The sequence below is a fragment of the Marmota monax genome, unplaced genomic scaffold (assembly GCF_021218885.2).
Source record: "Marmota monax isolate L192 unplaced genomic scaffold, Marmota_monax_Labrador192_F-V1.1 WCK01_AAM20220418_F8-fsc00024, whole genome shotgun sequence".
Taxonomy (NCBI): domain Eukaryota; kingdom Metazoa; phylum Chordata; class Mammalia; order Rodentia; family Sciuridae; genus Marmota; species Marmota monax.
This window is the reverse complement of record NW_026695224.1, coordinates 31,772,302-31,793,100: the sequence shown is the minus strand read 5'-3', so window position 1 is coordinate 31,793,100 and position 20,799 is coordinate 31,772,302. Positions and strand designations below refer to the sequence as shown.

General features: G+C 46.2%; 1 protein-coding gene across 2 annotated transcripts in view; it reads right to left on the bottom strand.

The window, feature by feature from the left end:
* Cdh13 (cadherin 13) overlaps nt 1-20,799 on the bottom strand; it is an 873,206-nt gene that overhangs the window by 803,569 nt on the left and 48,838 nt on the right. The gene's annotated exons all lie outside the window — the stretch shown is intronic.

Genomic DNA, 20,799 nt, shown 5'->3' with positions numbered 1-20,799 from the left:
TTGTGAGGATCGATTAAATGACAGGTGTCCAGAGGATGTTAGTGGGAGAAGGAAGATTTTCTTTCTTCTTAACCCAGAGGTTGACAATCTATGGCTCATGGACCAAATCCAGCCTGCACCCTGTTTTTGTACAATCAGAAAACTAAGATTGACTTTTCCATTTCTAATGGATTTTTAAAAGAGGAAAAGAAGAAGAATAGGAGAGAGAAGCAGAAGGAGAATATGGGCCAGGACCTAAGAACCTGCAAATCCTGAAACATCTTCTATCTGTCCCTTTTCAGAAAAATTTGTAGACCCCTATCTTAAAGGAGGAACAGTCATCGATCTCTTGGCCTTCCCAAAATAGAATAAAAAGAAAAATGCCCGATTCTTCACATCTGCCTGGGCCTCCCACTTCAACACAAGCTCAGGCCTGGCACCTGTGGCTGAGGGACACTGGTTCAACAGGTCTGAGGGCACCTGAAAGGTCAAGCTTATCTCTCATGTGCCTCTGCCCTCTCTCCAAGATCACACCCAAACAGACCTGCTCTAATCTGAGAGATGTGGAGCAAAGACTAGTCTCCCGGGTCATCATGGCCAAGGCCAGCATGGGCCAGCCAACACCAGCTGACTCCAGACACATGAGCTAGCTCAGCTGGAATCAGCAGAGCCACCTAGATGACTGCTAACCGCATGTGCATGGCAACAAACACTACCTGTTTTGTGCTACCAAGGTTTGTGGCTCTTTGTTACACACCAAAATCTGTGGGACACCCTCCCTTGCATCCCCCTCCACCCAAGGAAGATAGGACTCTGCCTCTGTCTTCACTAAAAGCCAGTTACCCTATCTGCTCCCAGTTTTGCCTTTCAATGAAAATGTACACTTGAGACCCATGGGCTCTTCCTACTGGACAGGGAACACTGAAGAGGGTGGAGTGGTCACCGCCTTGGAATGGAATTCTCAACCTTACCCATGCTCCAATCTTTTGGGAGCTGCCCTTGAAGTTACTAGGCTGCTGGTGCCTGTTTAGCCTGCTCGCCCAGGAGTCCTCATTCATTCATTCATCTAATATATATTTTTCTTTGAAGATCCTGTGTGCCAAACACTGTGCCAGAACACTGACACAGTAGTACAAGCACAGACTCCATACAGTCAAAACCATTGTGAGATGTTTATAATGCATGTGAAAATACAAGTATACACATAGAAACAAATTTCAAAAAGGCCTCTCTAAAGAAACAACATCGGGAGGACAATCTGGGGAGAGAGAGAGAGAGACAAAGCCTTATCATTTTGTCTGTGGACACATGTCTGCAGTACCTGGGAATACAGATGGACTCTTCAATTTACTTTGCTCAAACCACCTTAAAACTGGAACGTGAACTCACAATTATTTATTTGATAAAACATTGTGGTGTTTTAAGGCATGTCTACAAATTATTTGACACTCCTTCCTTCATGAAGTGGACTTCAATTCGTCTCCCCTGGGAACTGGACCCAATGACTTGCTTCCATTGACTGGAGCATAATAGTGTGTGACATTAGAGATTAGGATATGAACGACACTCTGGTTGTTTTCTTGCTCTTCTCTCTCTGGGATGTTTCACTCTGGGGAAAGCCAGTTGTCATGTCTGTGGCAAGGAATGGAACTTCCTGCCACAAGCCACGTGAGGACACCATCTTGGAAGGGGATCCTGCCCATGACTGGTACCTTAACCAACATCTTGACAGCAATAACAATCAGGAAAAACTCTGAACTAAATATGCCTTGCTAAACCATTGCTGAGATAATAAATATTTGCTTTTTAACTCACTAAATTAGGGGGCAGTAGATCATTAATATACATAAAAGAAATTGCCCAGCAACAAAGATATCACGGGACATGAATCCAATGGGAAGATCTTATAATCCCTGCTTTTCATGACACCATCTACATTTCTCCAGCAATGTGAGCTACAGGAGTTGTGACTTTTGTTTCTGATACCCACATCAATGACTCCTCTTTTACATGTTAAGGCATCAAAATCAAAGGTACAGAAACTGGCTGGATGTTAAAGATGGCATCTATGTTGCCATGTCAAAGATATTGTGACTATTAAAATTTCTTACACTTCCAGAACAACTATGTTCTTATTAATTTTTACTTTTGAACATAATTAAGGTTTACTTTTTCCTTAACTTGTGTAGTTTGTGTTTTTAACCAAGTTTTAATAATCCTTAATTTTCATATGAAATATAAACAGTGAGTGTACATTTTAGTGAAGATTTTTAAAGTGCAATGACGTAAATGAAATCAACTTAACACAATAGATTGAGCTAAATATATCTGTATATGCTTTTGTCATTTATTTTCCAAATGGGGAACAGTACAAAAATTTTATGAGTCCCAGAAGGCTCTGAGAATACCAAACCTTCACAATCACAAATCTAGGGGTTTTCCCTTGGCAATTCCATCTAGTTCACAGACAGTAGATGTCACCTGTATTTCAGGCTTTGGGAGAAGAAAGTAACTCTGAGAGAATCATTAGAAAGGCTTAGTGTTGTGGAAATAATTGACAGATGTGTGTAGATAAGGAATATAGTTGGCAGGCTAGTAGATTTGAGACATTTATCTGCAAGGCTGCTTTAAATGGGTTATGGTTGATTTAACTCTGTGTTTAATGTCACTCAGTATCTTGTATATAATCTGTTAAAAATTAAATGTAGTCTTTTATAAATCCAAAAGTTATTGAGCTCAGTTCTACCAGACTGCACCACATAAGATCACACCCTGCCTTATGTTCAAATCTCCTGCTGCTCATCTCACAGAGAGTCAATCAATGACCTCGTAATCAGGCTTCTTGCAAGAATTCAGACAGGGGCTTTGCCTGAAGGTCATCAAAACAGCTTCTTGTTACTGGTAAGAGTGTTCTGAGTGGGTGGGCCCAGACAATAACACCCAGCCCACCAATAAAGTCATATTTTCCTCTTCCTGACTCTTACTCCAAAGCACTTTTGGAAACTGCACACACAAAAGCTAAAGTGAAGTCCCTCCTGCTCATTGGCAGAGATACTGCCAGAGCATGGGTGGTAGAGGCGTAGGGACAGGTGGAAGGGGAAGAGAGTGGTGAGAAACAGAGCAAAAGAATTTATTAAACCCCTTCTGGGCCTCCAAGTGCAGAGTAGGAAACCCAGAATTAAAAGCAGACCAATTGGTTCTTGCTTCCAAATATTTTATATTTAAAAAATTCAGAAATATCCAAACAACACACTGAGAGATAATTTGATATTCTGTAAATATATGATATAGATAATAATATTCTGTAAATATATGTATATAGATTTAAAAGATTATTCCTAGAATTGGGCAGATTGAGGCAGGAGTCCAACTGACTTGGCTCACAGGGGGCCACATTCCCCTCGGAGCCCGTGATAGATGTCACTTATTAACCCAGAACTCTTTCCTTCTACACCACGTAGCAGGCAGTCCCTGCCCTGCAGCCTGACCTGGTTGTACGATGGAGTTTATTTGCCTGATTTTGTTGGTTCAGAGCATCCTGAAAGGCTCCACAATTACTTTCAAAACACTGAGGCTACTGGGCAGGAAACGAGAAAGGAGAGGCTGCAAACACGCACACACTTAGGAAGGGGTAGAATTTTTACAGCAAAAAAAATCAGAGGAAGATGCAGAGTAGTTCCACGGCTTGGGAGAAGACAGATTAGGCTCAGATGTCTCGAGTTATTGTTTGGATTATCTCTAATAAGATAAAGATGGTGTGACAGGCTCAGCAGGGACGAATGGGAAACGCCTGCTCTTGGACTAGGATGGGGAGGGGATGTGGCCAGGAGAAGGTGGCAAAATAAGACTGGGCCACCTTGTGCTGCCTCCACGTGGCTCTGACCAGCTCAGCCTTGGCTCCTGAAATCTAACCATTCTGGAAAGCCAAAGCTGCCTACAAGATGGATCTAGCCTCTCTCTCCTAAATCTGGCCCTCCTTCAGTGGTTCCTAACAGCAGACTGGCAGGCAACAGCAGCATTCAACTAGGGAAACCAGAAACCAAGAAGTTATCCTTGGTGGCCATCCCTCCTGCCCCGTCCCTATCCGAACCACCACTGTATCATGCCTTCCACAGCCGGGAGTCTCTGAACGCCTTCCTCATGCTCCTACTGCAACCCCACTGTCCAAGCCTCCCTCACTCCTTACCTAGATCCTGCAATAGCCCCACATCCACACTGGTCCCCTCCAATCCACTCCCTTACCTCCAACCAGAGAGTTCTGTGTAAAGTGCAAACCCTCTTCTAACACAGCCTCTTCCTGCTTCCCTTTGGTGGACCCCCCAGCCCCCCAGGCTGGAGTCTGGGAAGGGCAAGTGGGTCCACAGGGACCCCTGAGATTTGGCCTCTGCCCCAGATTCCCTTCAGGATCCTCCCCGCTCAGCCCTCAGGAGTTTTTTCACGCTGATCCCTTGGGGCACACAACTCCCCACCACCTTCTGTCCCCTCCCTCATATCTCATATGCACTCCGTGTACATTTCCTTCAAATCTGAGCTCAAAGTTCACATCATTGGAGAGCCTTCCCTCACCGACCAGTCCCTCTGTTATGCTCACTAAGGATACTTCGGACTGCTCCTTTGTAGAAATTGTCCTTTGTAGAACTTACCACAGCTGCATCCCCTTTACACACGAGGATAATGGCACCCTCCTCCCTTCCTCCTACATCCCCAGGGTCTGCCCACTGTAAACCCTCCAAAAATATTTTTTTAATGAGTGATTGAGTGACTCATCGTAGTGCTTCACCCATCCAGCGGCCCTTTGTTTAAATTTGGGATTCTGCCAGAAAAGGGAAATATTTTGGTCATGTGAAGCATAGCGGTGGGAAAATTCACAAAGGAGCTGAGGAGTGAGAGAGGTTTGGGAAGATGGCAGGGAATGGGCTTGGGGCGGGGGAGATTCAGTTTAATAGTCTTCATATAATCATAGGATAAATAAAGTTGAGATAAAACAGCCTCCTCCTGGTGCCTGCAAGCCATTGATTCAGCTGAAAAGGCAATTACCCAGGGAGAATATGAATATTGTCTATCACATCGACACAGAAAAAAGTGCTGAATGTTGCAATGACAGTGAGCAGTTCATAAAAAACTAGGGGTGGTGAAATACCAAAGTCTGCCTGTCACATTTTGTTATAAGTATCAAATAACTTTGTTCAATCTCATCTGCTTGGAGCCAAATGTTATTTTTTATTATTATTATTGTAAGGCAGAAGAAGGCTGAGATGTTTCTACAAAAGTATGCAAAACTTGTAGTTGTCCCCTAAAGTTTTCTGCATTAAATAGTTCTATGCACTTGTGAATAATTAATTTGGAAGGAAAAATTATTGAGCACCAACTAAGTGCCAGGCACTGCATTTCAATGATGGTATTGTTTAAGTGTGCCCTTTATTTCCATTTTTACCCAGATGCGGACATTGAAATTCAAAGTTGGTTTCAGTTACTTGCTGGGGGCTGCGTACTTAGTAAATTAGAGACAGCATGTCAATTCAGGTCTACACTGTCTGTGCTGCACCCCCTGGAGTCACAGATGAAGAGCTGGAACCACAGGAGTAGTAGGATTTTCCAAGATGGCTGAGCCCAAGAGTCTGCTGGAACTTGAGTGGACACTTTACGACTCTGACACCACCTTGGATCAATAGCACAAAATAAATGTCTTTTTCTACTCCTGCCTTTTCATGAAATATGACTAAAGTGACAGTAACTCAGAGAAATCTCGGAATATAATTATGCCTTTTAACACATGGCAGTGTGCAAAGCAGGGCTCATTAATGTCCTATTGACAGCAAAGATCTTCTTGATGTGGGCCTGCATTTTGGCATGTTTACATAATTGTCCACTTAGAGTCCTTACAGAGCCCCGGAGGTAGGGAGGCAGGAGTCCTTTGGCCACCAGGCATTCACAGGGGGCCAGTGGTACCCACATATTCAGAGCTCAGACCTGCACTCTGCCAATGCTGATGCTCTTCTTGCCACTAAGGACATTGCTCAGGGCACTGGTCCTACACAACCATGTGATCATGGACATGAATTCTGCCAACGGGTCCCCTGATGGTCAGATTTAGTTACCTGTCACTGATTAACAAAGTGCTGCAAACTAAGAGGCTCAACACACATTTATTCTACCGTGGTTTCTTGGGGTCAGGACTTGGGCACACCTTGGCTGGTTCCTGTTTCAGGACCTCTTGAGTGGCTTGAGTCAAGGGATTCATCAGGACTGGGACTTCACATAGAAGTTTGTGGCCTGATTCTTGGCAGATTCCCTTCCTTTTGTGCTGTTGAACTGAGATCCACAGTTTCTAGCTCTCTGCTGGCAGGAGGCCACCTGAGCTGCTTGCCACATCACATGGGCCCCAACAGTGCTGATATATTTCATACAAGCCAGCCAAGGAGAGTCGAGTAGAAACGTGGAAGCAAGAGCTGTGTGATCCTGTCGCAGAGGAGACCTCCCTCCAGGCTGGGGAACTCTAGTGGTTGGAAACCAGCTCCTCAAGGGAAAAGGATCCCACAGGCCATGTGTTCCAGGAGGACAGCAGCACTGGGCCACCTTGGAAGCTGCCTACCCCAGGTGCTAAACCCAGTGCTTCTGCAGGTCTCCTCCCAGGTCCTGTGCGCTGCCCGGGTCTCTCAGGCATGCAGTTCCATGGGCACTAGGGCTAGTCCTCTCACAGAGGACCCTGCGTCGCGACTACTAAAGACCACACCGTCACATCCAGGAGTCCTCTAAGAAGGGCTTTAATGACATTCAGGAACAGGTTGACTGTTCCTATGGACTCAGACGTCACCATGCTGGCTGGCCTAGCCTGCTGCTTGCTTACGTTTTACTGCATCTTGTGCCCTAAATATCTGACTTCCCCTCAGCACCTCACTACAGCTCTGCCATCCACAGCACCATTCAGGCATTTTATAACCTAGCAGCAGACACTGTCACTGCCTAGCCATGTCCCCTAGCTAGCCCTGCTCGAAGACTACTGTAGACCATCTCCCTATCTGCTTTGGCTTCCGGCATCTTCTGTTTCCTGACCAGCAGCAGCCGCACAGCCTGAGCATGTGGCAGATGCAACTTGGCACAGGCTTGATGCCCAGGGGTGATCTTCAACAGCTGGTGGTGAGAGATGGTGGTGAGTGTCCCAGCCTCCCGGCCCTGTGGTGGGACAATTCTGAGGTCCCACTTTCAGAGGGTCCCCAGAAGCCATTTGTCACTAACACACTCTTCGTTGGCATTTCCTCCTTCCCTGTCTCAACTCCTACTTGGGAGGATCACATTTTAAACTATTTGCAACCAAGTCCAGTATACAGGTCAGCTTTGGGGGGCATGGGTTGCTAAATTATCCATGCAGTGTGTGAAACTTGAGCCTCCAAAGTCCCCAGGAGGGAAGTGCTATCACCTCCGTGCAAGGACAGGCCTACACTTCCAGCGTTTCCTGAACTTGCTGGGGAGGTGGTGGAGCTGGATTAGGAGCTCTGTCCTGGCTGGGTTTTTAATCATATCTGTCCCCTGGTTATGCCTCACAATGGCATCCAACCTGTGCTACACCCCTGCTCCCCACCACCATCACTGTGCCCTCCTGGCCTCATCTCCCTCCTTCCCTTGGCCCCTATTTATTTTTCCTGTTGCTACTGTAACAAACTACTGCAAACCTAAAGCAATTTAAACTTACATAAACATATCCTCTTAAGGTTCTGGAGACCAGAAATACAAAATGAGTCTGATGAAGCTAAAGCCAAGGGTTTGGCAGGGCTCCTTCTGGAGCCTTCCGGAGAGGGTCTATTTCTTGTCTCTTCTGGATTCTAGGAGCTGCCCACATGCCTCGGCTTGGGCCCCATCACTCCAGCCTCGGCTTCCACATCACATCTCCATGCTGGGCCCTGCCTCCCTCTCACAAGGAACCCTGTGATTACTTTGATTTTGCTAGAAAATACAGCATAATCTCCCCATCTCAAGATCCTGTGGTGATCACATCTGCCAGATCCCTCTTACCACGTAAGGTAACATTGACAGGTTCCAGGGAGGGGAACATTTTGGGGGCCATTAGTCGGCCTACCACACCCATACAGTCCACTTCCCCACAGTCAGGGGAAACTTGAAAAGAATGAGACGTAGTCCCATCACACATCAAAGCCCACCAGTGGCTTTCCCCATGGCCTCCGTGTAGTGACCACCTCTTGCTAGCCTCTACGCTATCTGGAACTCTGCTCATCAAGATCTACCCTAGGGCTGGGGCTGGGGCTCAGCGGTAGCACACTTGCCTGGCATGTATGAGGCACTGGGTTTGACACTCAACACCCCATAAAGATAAATAAAATAAAGGTCTATCAACAACTAAAATATATTTAACTAAATTATATAATGTTTTAAAAAAAGCAAGATCTACCCTGAGAATAAAGGCCTCAGAGTGGCACTGCTGCCAGTCTCTCCTCCTTCACAAATGAGCTGTCCTGAGACATGGCTGTCACCAGAGAGATTTGGGGAACTACTCCCTGGAGATGGAGCACAACGTGGTAAGGAAGGCAGGGTTGGGCAAAGTGACAGGCAGACCCACATCTAGGGAGGAAGCACTGAACCTCTGCAGACCCTGCTGCAAGCTCTCAGTTGGGACCCTTTGGAGTCCCAAGGGGAGGTGACAAAGCCACATCATTTCAGCCAGCTGCCCCTGTGAGGGAGCATAGCCCTAAACAAGGCAGTGACTAAGAGCCATGAATGAGGGACGTGGCTGTCAACAAGCCTGCAGTTGGGAAATGGGTGGCTTGACCCTGAAAAGGGTTCAAGCATGAGGAGAGAGCATGAGAGAGTCCACCACCCCACCTAGAGCAGTAGCAGTGGTCTCAAGCCAGGGGGCGGGGGGAGCCTGGTGATGCGCAGCTGGCAGCAGCAGCAATGTCACCTGGGAACTTGCTGGGAATGCAAACTTTCAGGCTCCTCTCCAACATGTGGAATCCGAAAGGCTAGGGTTGCTGCATGCAGCCACTGATCTCACAAGCTGCACCAGGGCATCTGTGAGCCAAAGGCCAAGACCCACTGATCTCAAGCAGGTCTATCTCCCTGTATTTGCAGCCCACACATTGTTCTGCTCCCTGTCAGTTGCATGTCCTCGAACAACTTCCTGATCTCTCTGTGCTTCAATTTCTTCCTCTGCAAAATGGGTTTTATTAGACTTTAATTATTGCATTATATTTAAATTTACCTTCCACATATGACACCGTAAATAGGTTCTTTGTGTAAATTGTTTTGGGCTGTACCTGATGTAATTAAGTAACAAAGGGAAACTTGGGTCTCCCTTTCACCACAGCAGGTAACCTCCATGATTATTTTGGAGATGGGTGGTTTGACCCTGAAAAGGAGACCTGAGAGGGGCTCCAGACCCACTGCACAGATGCCCAGTGAACATCTGCTAAGTGCATTAATGGATCCAAAGTCTGAGCAGTCTACCTAGATCTCCCCCACCGACCGACATTCCCCATGTGTCTTTATGGAGCTTGGAGGATTCTCCTCTTAGCCTTCACCTTCCCAGGTAGGAAACTGATTCTTTATCTGCCACAGGCAACTAAAGCATTCACTCCTCCCAGGCTGTGCTCCTGCTCCCTGATGGGACATGCAGACTTGGAACCACCGGTCAGCACAGCTGGGGCCAGGCTGGGTGGGCCAACACCCTGGGGCCCCAGGCATCAGGATGCCCTCCTGTGAGTGGTTCTTTTCCTCACTCCTTAGCAATGGTGGCAGTGGCTTCCATACATGGCTCTGGGTGATCCCAGAGCTAAGACAGCCATCTCCATGCAGGCTGTTGGGATCCCTCAAGGATTTCTTCACTCATTCTCACTAGGTTAACTCGGCTGCCCATGGGGCTGTTGTTGGGGTGCTGTGTGTTTCCTGTCTAGATGGTTATAAACTAATCTACAGACCTCTGCACCCCTCCTACAAGTCACTGATAAACACATACAAGACCAGCCCTGGTATCATTCCACAGAGAACACTATTACATATTGAATCTTCTAAAATGTTATTCTTGTGACTAATCCAAATTCCATATTTAAAACTAAATAGAAAATATAAAAAATAATGACACTTTATGGTGGACACATTTCCAAAGCCTTCTGCAAGTCCTTCTGCACCTACGCCCATTCCTCTATGTATTGAGTCCCCTCACCCCTCCCCACTTGGGGACATGACCAGGTCTTCGTCAGGTGTGATTTATTGGGACAGGAAAGGCATCACCTCTCTTGCGGCAGCTGTGTTTGCTTCAGCTCGTGGTAGGTCTGCCCTTTCCAACAGACAGCCGCATTCGTCCAGAATGCAAATGAGAGGCACGGCACTCTGAGAACAGGAATCCCTTCACAGAAACAGTGAGTCCGTGCAGCCCCTATCTGGATTTATGTTCAATATTAGGGCAGCAAACACACTTGCCATTTGCAGCATCAGCCCAACGACAATCTTCAAGCATGGAGCAAATAGAGAGTGGTAAGGAAGTGACAGAAGTCACGCCTATGGTCCACAGGATGTCAGGCCAAGTGGCCTCAGACATTCTGAGATTCCGCTTTGGAGAGCTTTGAAAACAAGCAACCAGTAGTAGGCAAAAGGAAATTACTAAACTGACTATAACAATGGCAGTCTTAAAAATAGTCCAGAATGATAAAGTTGGCTTTCTGTAAGGGTGGATTCATGGAATAGCTGGCTAACAATGTATCCATGTAATAAATTTTTAATAGCAAGGTTTACACCTGCCAAGAAAGTCATTCCCACTGGAAATCAAGTGGACCCATCTCTAATTCAGATATTTTCTCCAACCTACCAGGATATGTCAGCTGAACAGTTTGACATGCCTCTTTAATCTTGAAAAATATGTTTGGATGCAGGCAAGTTAGAGGAATAAGCCTAAATAAGTGTGTTAACCCTAGTGGAAAAGTACCCATGACTTCACGCATGTCATTCCCCCATGCACGAACCCAGGGGCTGTGGAAGACAGCTGACCCAGTTCTTAAACTTATGCCTCTGGTCCTGGCAATGAGCATCTCAAGGTCCTGGTTCTCCGGGGGACCCAAACTTGGGTTCCCAGTACTGGCAGAAACCAGGGAGCCTGCCCTGGACCCCTATTCCTCTCACTCTGGCCCCTTTCCCAAGAAGCAAGTGGTCACATGGTCATCCTGGTCCGTTTTCCTCCCATTGCCTGCGTGACCACCAAACCACAAACCCAGACCTCGCCAGTCTTCATTCCTTCCACCTTTCATTTCAGTTTTTTTAATTACTAAGAAAAGCAAACACAGATACTGAGAATAAGTGAGAATAAGATACCGAGATACTGAGAGTAGTCCCTCGCATCATGCTTGAACTCTCATTTCCTTTTACAGTCACTGTCAGGAACCTCTCAAAATGGTGTAGAGGAAACATCATCAGGAAAGTGGTGCTTTAATTATGAGTCTTTAAAATATGTTGTCACAGTGAACATTTTACTCAGTAGATATATGTGAGTCCCACCAGACGCCAAGCCCAGGAAAGGCAAACAGGCTTTGATGGATTTGGGGGTCTTGAGTAATGATAACGACCAGAGTGAACTTGTCACTGTTGTTATTTGATTTATAAACAAGCATCCCTGTGATTGTAGGATCTTCTCTAATTTGTGTCAGGAAGGGCTCAGAGAGGTTGCCCAGTGTGCCTGAGCTGTGTGGTTGACTTTCTCGTAGGTCCTGGGTATCTGGTGCTTGGATTTGTAGGGATGAAACCATGTTCCTAGCAGACATGGAGCCCAGCAGTGCATCCAGGACACAGCCTGGAGGTAGCAGTTGCTGACAGGTGACACTGGTGACACCACTTCAGGTAAAAGCCAAGCAACTGCCCTGGAGTGTTGCACTACAGAGATCCCAAGACAGAAGCCCCAGTATCCCAGGCCTTCACCAAAAGATAAGCACAAATAGTGATCTCCTTCCTGCTTCTGAACCATTGCTGCCATGGAGATCTGAGACTCCGAGGATCTAAATCCCTCACTGCAGTGTTGCAGTGAACAGGTGAAATTGCCCACCAGCCCAATCCCAAGCACATCTGTGTCTGTAGGATGCCTGCCAGAAGCCCATCCATAACAGTTTACCCTGGCTCTGCACCCAACCCACTGGATAGCGAGTGTGAACAGAGGCCCTCACTGGGCCTCCATTTTGGGTCTTCCAATCTTGATGGAGTGACCCAGAGTGCGATGATACCTTTATCCTTCATAGCCCAGTGAACCTGGCCTCCTGCTGATACCACCTGTTAAAAAGTTAGAAGAGCAAGGTAGATCTTTCCATCTTCTAAGGTCTTCTTTGACTTCTTTCTTTAGGGTTCTATAATTTTCATTATATAGATCCTTCACCTCTTTTGTTAAGTTGATTCCCAAGTATTTTATTTTATTTTTGAGGCTATTGTAAATGGAGTAGTTTTCCTCATTTCCATTTCTGAGGATTTATCACTGCTATATACAGAAATGCCTTTGATTTATGGGTGTTGATTTTATATCCTGCTACTTTGCTGAATTCATTTACTAGTTCTAGAAGTTTTCTGGTGAAACTTTTAGGGTCTTCTAGGTATAGAATCATATCATCAACAAATAGTGCTAATTTGAGTTCTTCTTTTTCTATGCGTATCCCTTTAATTTCTTTCGTCTGTCTAATTGCATTGGCCAGTGTTTCAAGAACTATGTTAAATAGAAGTGGTGGAAGAGGGCATCCTGTCTTGTTCCAGTTTTTAGAGGGAATGCCTTCAATTTTTCTCCATTTAGAATGATGTTGGCCCAGGGCTTAGCATGGATACCCTTTATGATATTGAGATACATTCCTGTTATTCCTAGTTTTTCTAATGTTTTGAATATAGTGCTGTATTTTTTCAAATGCTTTTTCTGCATCTATTGAGATGATCATATGCTTCTTATCGTTAAATCTATTGATGTGATGAGTTACATTTATTGATTTCCATATGTTGAACCAACCTTGCATCCCTGGGATGAATCCCACTTGATCGTGGTGCACGATCTTTTTGATATGTTTTTGATTCGATTTGCCAAAATTTTATTGAGAATTTTTGCATCTATGTTCATTAGAGATATCAATTGGTCTGAAGTTTTCTATTTTTTTTTTGATGTGTCCTTGCCTAGTTTTGGAATCAGGGTGATACTGGTCTCATAGAATGAGTTTGGAAGTGCTCTCTCTTTTTCTATTTCCTGAAATAAATTGAAGAATATTGGTATTAGTTCTTCTTTAAAGGTCTTGTAGAACTTGGCTGTGTATCCATCAGGTCCTGGGCTTTTCTTGGTTGGTAGACTTTTGATGGTGTCTTCTATTTCATCACTTCAAATCGATCTGTTTAAATTGTGTATATCATCCTGATTCAATATGGGCAAATTAAATGACTCTAGAAATTTGTCAATGCCTTTGATATTTTCTGTTTTATTGGAGTACAAATTTTCAAAATAATTTCTAATTATCTCCTGTATTTCTGTAGTGTCTGTTGTAATATTTCCTTTTTCATCACTTATGTTTTGAGTTTTCTCTCTCCTTCTCTTCATTACCATGGCTAAGGGTCTGTCAATTTTATTTATTTTTTTCAAAGAACCAACTTTTTGTTGTGTCAGTTTATTCAATTGTTTCTTTTGTTTCAATTTCATTGATTTCAGCTCTGATTTTAATTATTCCCTGTCTTCTACTGCTTTTGGTATTGATTTCTTCTTCTTCTTCTAGGGCTTTGAGATATAATGTTAAGTCATTTATTTGTTGACTTTTTCTTCTTTTAACGAATGAGCTCCATGAAATGAACTTTCCTCTTAGAATTGCTTTCATAGTGTCCCAGAGATTTTGATATGTTGTATCTGTGTTCTCATACACTTCTAAAAATTTTTTAATCTCCTCCTTGATGTCTTCTGCAACCCATTGTTTATTCAGTAGCATATTTTTAGTCTCCAGATGTTAGAGTGAATTTTATTTCTTATTTTATCATTGATTTCTAATTTCATTCCATCACGATCTGATAGAATGCAGGGTAGTATCTCTATTTTTTTATGTTTGCTAAGAGTTGCTTTGTGGCCTATTTTAAAGAAGGATCCATGTGCTTCTGAGAAGAAAGTATATTCTCTCGCTGAAGGATGAAATAGTCTATATATGTCAGTTAAGTCTAAGTTATTGATTGTATTATTGAGTTCTATAGTTTCTTTGTTCAGCTTTTGTTTGGAAGATCTATCTAGTGATGAAAGAGGTGTGTTAAAGTCACCCAAAATTATTGTGTTGTGATCTATTTGACTCTTGAACTTGAGAAGAGTTTGTTTGATGAATGTAGACGCAGCACAATTCACAATACCTAAACTGTGGAACCAACCTAAATACCCTTCAACAGATGAATGGATAAGAAAAAAAGTTGCATATATACACAATGGAATATTACTCAGCAATAAAAGAGAATAAAATCATTGCATTTGCAGGTAAATGGATGGAGTTAGAGAAGATCATGCTAAGTGAAGTTAGCCAATCCCCAAAAATCAAATGTCAAATGTTTTCTTTGATATAAGAAGGCTGATTCATAGTGGGATCGGGAGAGGGAGCATGAGAGGAATAGACAAACCCTAGATAGGGCAGAGGGGTTGGAGGGGAAGGGAGAAGGCATGGGGTTAAAAATGATGGTGGAATGTGATGATCATTATTATCCAAAGCACATCTATTAAGACACAAATTGGTGTGACTATACTATATATACAATCAGAAACGTGAAAAATTGTGCTCTATATGTGTAATAAGAATTGTAATGCATTCCACTGTCATATATAAATAAAAATAAATAAATTTTAAAAAAGAAAAAAAATTCGGAAGAGTAAAAGCCCACAGCACAGTGCCCCACACCCTAAGGACTGAGCTTCTCCTGTGCCAAACCCTCCGTCCTCCTCTTTACCCCTCTTTACCCCCATCCCTTGCACTGTTCCTGGGCACTAACCTCTCTCTGCACCAGCTCTGAAGCCATTACCATGGCGAGAGAGGACCTGTGTCACAGGCAAACTGCTGCCTGCACCAGACAGCTGGCAGTAACGCCAGGCCCTCTGCTTCCTCTCCCCCATGTGTGTCCTGCTCAAGGCAGAGTCCTGCAGCTGTAAGGCCAGAGAAGTGGTGGGTGGCCCTAACGCAAAGTCTCTATTGAGTTAAGCAAGAACTTACTAAGGTTGAGCTTTCAATTCTAACTTTTTGATTAAAAAATAAATAAATAAAGTAGAAAACTCTCCAGTGGCTTTTATCTTTAAGAGATCCAAGGAGGAATTTTCTCGGTGTAGCTTGAGCAAGTGTCTCCTCGGTACTGTTCCTCCCTGTGGGCCACAGTCACGGGTGCCACCTTATCCAGTCCGGCACTTATAAATAAACTCTACTGCTCTCCCTGGTCACTTGAGTCCCTGGGTTGTGATATCCTGGGTTGTCCACACAGGGAAGAAAAGCAGTGGGTACTGGAATCTTCCACACATGTATCACAAAAATCACTAGAGGAAATGAATACTCTCACTTTCAGATTTGAAAAACTGAAAGTTGAAGTAATTAAGTAACTAAACCAGGGTTCCAGAGCAAGTCAATCACAGGCTTGATTGTCCCCAAGTGCCATTCTCTGACTGACATCACACTGCTGCCTCTGGGAATACAGAGAGGCTAGAACCTGCATTCTTTAGCCCCCCAACCTCTCCCATGCCCCTTACTCCCTGCCCATGGCAGTTACTGATCACACAACTGAAGTCAGCACCAAATACTCGCTAAGCCCTCTGCATCTGTGAGTGTGTGGACCCTAAGGAATCAGCAACCCCTGTTGTGTGTTCTCACTGTCCTCTGCGGGACCAGGAGGGGAAGAGCTCAGAGCTAAGGTTCTATTCAACCAAGAAGTCCTGGTTCACTCTCAAGGATGCTCTTGTTTGAACTAGAAAGGGCACGATGGCTTTTTTCAGCCCCACAGACGCTAAGCATGTCCTCTGCACATGGTGGCTATCCACCCTGATGACTAAGCTGATGTGTCACCTGGACTTCTGAGAAGGGTGTGGAGGGTGGTGGTAGCACCATTATAATGGCTACTTGCAGTTAGAAAGAAAACGATCACTCTAATTCACTAGGAATGATGTGGAAGTGAAATCCACGACTTCCTGCCTCTGCCCTGAGCTCTGGGAATGTTTGTCATGACATAACCACCAGAGGGCGCCATGACAGGTCAGTGGAGGCCATTCCCAAGAAGCACCTGAACACCACTCGTGTACATGGCCTGTTCAAACAAAGGTCCTGTCTGAAGACGTCTGAGCAGAAACCCACACATGGAACATTCTAGACTCTTCCTGAAACCCAAGGGCTGAAAGCACCAAGGCAGGCAGAGACAGCCAATACAGGTGGTGAACACTCCCTGAGCCAAGCTGGCTGGATGCCAGCAGAGACCTCCCCCCGCCCCCCGGCAGGGTACAATGAGAAGACGGCATCTATAAAGAGGCAGGCCTCACTGGGCACAACCTACAGTGCCTCTGTCTGGGCTTTTCCACCTTAGAACTGCAAGAGACAGTGCTGGTCAGACAGTCTCCTCGTTCCTCTAGTCCAAGGTGGTCTTCAGCAAAGCCACTGCACCTCTGCCCCCTGTGGGTGCACTGCTCCTGATGGCCTCAGTCATAGTGCTGCACTCTGAGTCACATGAGTGTCCAGGCAGACACTGCTGCTCTGTAGTAAGCCCTGAACCCTCTGTCCTAAATTGCACCTGCCTTGGCTAAATTCACACACCCTAGAAGAGTACACCAAGAACTGTTGAGTTTGGTCATTTTCAAGCAATGTTTGAAGTGCAATATATTTTCCCCTTCAACAAACATGTTTTTTTGTCCTCTAGCCTCTGCTTCCTCAGCTCTGAAAAGGAGGCTGTGGTCTTGGGGGAGGGCTAAGATCTGGGCTCGGACTCGGCCACTGGCATGCCTGCAAGTCATGTTGGTAGAAAGCAGTTCCCAAGATGCTGTGCCTTCTGCACCCTGCTTTTTATGCCCCAAACTCAATCATTTAGAAAAGGGGTCAACAACAATTTTAAATGATTTCTTTCTGCAGAACCATTATACACTTGAGTTAGGGTCTAGTATCCATGTTTTTCAAAGAAGTATCTGGGGAATTGTTCTTAAATAAGGAGATAGGTCTCCAAATCTTGACTTCATTATACATCCACTAAATTGAGATGGTATGTGGCACATGGGACACCACGGCTTTGCAACCTTCATAACAGACATCACTAATCAAATGCAGCACACTTTTCTGATAATCTCAAGATCTTATTCAACACATAGACCTAGGCAGCCTCTACATGAGAATTGATCCACACAATGGAACCTGGTTCGTATCCCAGATGTAGAACATGATTACATCTAAGGGACAGATGCCCCAGACACATTCGTATCTGGCCCCCATGAGATAAGTCACAGGAACTTTCACATGGGTCTCCATGCCCCACTTGGAAGGTCACCTTCTTCTTAAGAATCCTAACCCTGTGTTCCGTGAACCTGGGCATTTTCTCCATCAAGACTTGCGTCCCTAACTCCCCTCAACTGAGTAGAGCTCACTTTAACCTCAGCTCATCAGGAGTCCTTCCTTGCTCACTGTGATGACCTCAGTATAAATGGCCTTTGGTAAGGGACTCACAGGAGGAGAGGCATTCCCTGCCCAGGGCAGATTTAATAAAAGAGGGGAGAATAGAAAAGTCAAAAGTAAATGCGTTATGATTCTATCGATTCCGATTCGGTAAAGGAATAAAAAGCACACATTTCTCATCAACATAGGAAACCAATGCCTTCCTGTGCTAGGTCCTAGTAATATGTAACATATTATCTGCCACCACCAGGAAGCCACAAACGTCACCCAGGACAAGTCTCCGCCTCCTTGGCTCAGGTCGCAGCTTCTCTCTCATTTAATAACTATTGATCGTGCTGGACGGTGTGGACAGCCTGGTGAAGGAGACAAATGGACTTTCCCTGGATAACGGATGTGTTCTTCACCCCAGGAGCGCTCACATGCCTTGCCTGTGACCTGCACGACCTGACCCCTGCCCTCCTGCCCCTTGAGAGCTGCTGGTCCCTCTGGTCCATCCGTATTTCTGGGCTTGACATATTGGCCTGGCTGATCCTGCCATGAGATGCTTAGGGAGGGAATCAGCGGGTCTGAATGCAATCTCTAGCTATGGCACTGTCTTTTGATTCCACTGAAGTGGCACAGCTGAGGGCTAAGCTGGCCACTTGGCAGCACCAGCAGTGGGCCAGCGAGCCAGGCGTATTAGGCAAGAGGGGTCTCACATTTGGAACTGGGAGAGGGAGGAGGGATGCTGACAGGGAGCCCAGCCAGAAGGACTGGGCCAGAGCGCGAGGTTTCTACTGCTTAAACCTGGGCAGAGGGTCGGACAGGAAGCCCAGATGCAGGACACCAGGTCCACAGCTGATGCCGATGAGGGTTTAGCAAGACCCCAAAAGGATGGCCCCTTCTGTCTACAGCCGGTTTTCCTGCAGGGCATGCCCATTACTGTTGCTCCTGGTGCAACCCCAGCCCTGAGGAGGAGCATTTCCAGCCCCTGGGGGGTGGAAAGGTGACCAGGTTCAGAGCCTTGACAGGCTGAGGCCCAGACTTGGCCCAAGGCCTCCGCTGGCACTTTTCTGTTGGTGGAGCATTCCTACGGCCTAGGCACTGTTGGGGTCAAGCAGAGATGTAGGCAGGGGTCGTGGGTGCTCTACCCTTTAATTCCTTAGTGTGTCTGGGCCACGGCCCTCTGGGTGTCCTTGACTTCTGAAAGCCAGCGAAGGCGGAGGGCTGGGCCTTGGGGAGATCCTTCCAATCTCTTTCTTAGAAGCGAGCACATCCATTTCCTAATTAATTATCTCCATTAGCTAAGCTCAATTACTTTGTGTCCACCTCCAAGAATACAACCTCACTCCTTGGAGACTTCCTGTTTGAATTTTCAAGGGGGCAAATATTGCCAGAAGCATGTTTTATGTAATTACATAGCGTAGATATTTCACTCTCTCTTTACTTAATGATTATTAAATACTGAAATTAACTTCTACACTTGGATATGGATCCCATCGGTTTAGGAGAAAGTCAGTGTAGAGGGGAGGATTTCTCCCTGCAGAGTTCCAGGGAGCCCCGCTGTAGAAATGCTACCTGATCTGAGGCTTGCGTGGGCCTCTGCAGGCAGACACACCTGGAAGTCCCCTGACACCTGTCCAGTGCTCTGCAGCGGACACTGCTTCTATCCAGCCCTGCCTAAGCGCCTGCAGAGGTCAGTCAGTGTAGATTCCCAGGCCCCGCCCTGATGAACTGAATCTGCCAATCAGCGTGAGGCCAGGGAATCTGCACTCTCAGCACCGCCCCCCCCCCCCCCCCCCGCGGGTTCTCTTTACACCTGTGTCAGAAACGGTGGCAGTCATTGATGTGACACATGGCTCCCGGGGAACAGGAGAGGCTCAGTGAACACCAACAGGTGTCTTCTCACCTGCATTTTAATAATAAGAACTCCATCCGTGCTATCTATTACTCACAGTTATTATAAATCCCCAGAAAGAGCTTCAGAGTGGTGGCTGACTTGGAGGTGAAGGAAGGACCAGGAGGGAGGGGAAGTGAGACAAGGAAGAGAGGGACCAGGAAGGGCGTGAGTGAGTCCGAGGACCAGGGTCTGGAGCCAGCCCTCCACCTGATGGAGGGAGCTGACGCGCCTGTCCTGCTGGTCCTTGCTCGGTGCTGCTCCTGGGACCCGGGCATCCTCAGCAAAGCTGGTAGGGACAGTGGGCTTCAGCAGCTGGAGCGAGCCCTGGGGCTGAGGGCACAGGGAGGCCTCAGCTGGCGGAGGTGGAGCTGGCGTGAAGGTGAGGAGCACACGTGGGCGCCTAGCGCACCTGCTGCCTCCCCCACCAGCAGGAAGGGGCGTGGCGCATTGGCGCCTGCTCAGAAAGGGATGCGGATACGGGGCCAGCCTGAGCACCTCTCACTTAACTTCCTCTCACTTACTTGTTTGTCTACTTAATTGTGAAAAACAAACACAACATGATAGTCATCCCCGACAGCATTTATCACACTTACAATGTTGTGCAGCCACCACAACTATCTACTCCTAGAACATTTCCACACCCAGAAGGAAATCCTGGACCTATAGTACGCTCTCCATTCCCTCCTCCCCCAGCCCCTGGCAGCCACCAATCTCCTTTCTATCTCTGCGTTTGCGGAATCCAAACACTTCACATAAATGGAATCCTACAGCATTGGCCTCTGTGACTGGCTTCCTTCACTCAGCATCACATTTTCAAGGTTCATCTGTGTTGCAGCATGGGTATAGTACTCCATTCTTTTTTCTGGGTGAATAATATTCCATCAAATGGAAATATGCTCCCTCTCATTCTTTGGATACCACAAAGGTTTCCAAAGAGTATCTGCTTGCAGGATGACAACAGTGTTGGCGGTTCCCTTTCCCAGATCAATCCTTTACTTGTCTCCATCCTCATCTGTGCTCCAAGACCTTGACCTATGTAGGCTGCCTTCTCCTCTAGCTCTATTCTAGGCTCCCTGATGGGTTGGCCAATGAAAGGGGCAGGCAGGACATCAGACAGGAGGAGGCTACAGTACCTTTTCCTCCAGCTCCTCTTTCTGGGAAACTGCACCCCTGACTCTCCTGTTCTGGGGTCCTCTCCACTAAGTGCCATCTCCAGGTTCTGTTGGTCCCTCTCTGCCCTTGTCCTCTCAGGCCCAGGGAGTGAGGGCTTCCTGCTGTGAAGAGGTCATAAGCACTGAAGTGTCCTTTATTATCTCTCCCTAAATCCTTCCACATCTT